Source organism: Neomonachus schauinslandi, chromosome 7 (genome assembly GCF_002201575.2).
Source record: "Neomonachus schauinslandi chromosome 7, ASM220157v2, whole genome shotgun sequence".
Classification (NCBI taxonomy): domain Eukaryota; kingdom Metazoa; phylum Chordata; class Mammalia; order Carnivora; family Phocidae; genus Neomonachus; species Neomonachus schauinslandi.
The window spans coordinates 145,899,411-145,900,225 of NC_058409.1; the positions used below are offsets into that span (position 1 = coordinate 145,899,411).

General features: G+C 43.8%; 1 non-coding gene across 1 annotated transcript; it reads left to right on the forward strand.

The window, feature by feature from the left end:
• Positions 1 to 649: 649 nt before the first annotated feature.
• LOC123325389 lies at positions 650 to 755 on the forward strand. Its single transcript, XR_006540401.1, has one exon. It is a non-coding gene; the product is annotated as a U6 spliceosomal RNA (small nuclear RNA).
• The last annotated feature ends 60 nt before the right edge of the window (positions 756 to 815 follow it).

Sequence of the window (815 nt, forward strand, 5' to 3'; positions counted from 1 at the left end):
TGTCTTCCTCGCCTCCTGCCCAACTGCTAAGAAAATGGCCACATAGTTTTGTTACAGTAGCAACTTCCTGCAAGATACCACTTTCCATAGCATTCAATAAATCATGCTAGTCGTTGCAAACAACCCCCAATTCCAGTGGCTCCACAAAATAAATTCATTTCCCACCTTCCCTATATCGACTGAGGATTTTCCAGGTAGGGCACCCTCCTTCAGACAATGACTCAGTGATCCAGAGCCTTCCATCTTGGGATGCTGCTGTTTCCAGTATGGGGCTCCAACTTGCCACAGGAGAAGAGAGGAAAGGATCAGGTGTCCAAGATATTTTATGGGCCAGCCTGGATGTGTCATACATCACATCTGCCTGCATTCCGTCAGTTGGAATTAGTTTTATGGCCTCAGGTACAAAGGGATGGTTAAGGTCATCCACCTGGGTGTCCAGGAAGATAATTAAATGGTTGAAAATAATTAGAATTATTTCTGGCACAAAGACTGGTCTGAAATGTCACCTGATATCTCTGCAGATTCAGGCATTTCCCTTCCACTGACACTGTGTCTTGTACATAATTTGCACCTGCCACTTCGATTAAAAATTATTTTGTCTGTAGACCTGCCAGGTAAGGAGTGCCTTGAGGTTAAGAACTGTCCCGTAGTGCTCGCTTCAGCAGCGCATGTACTAAAACAGGAATGACACAGAGAAGATGAGCGAGGCCCCATGCAAGGATGACATGCAAATTCGTGAAGCGTTCCGTGTTAAAAAGAAAGAAAGACAGAAAGAAAGAAAGAAAGAAAGAAAGAAAGAAAGAAAGAAAGAAAGA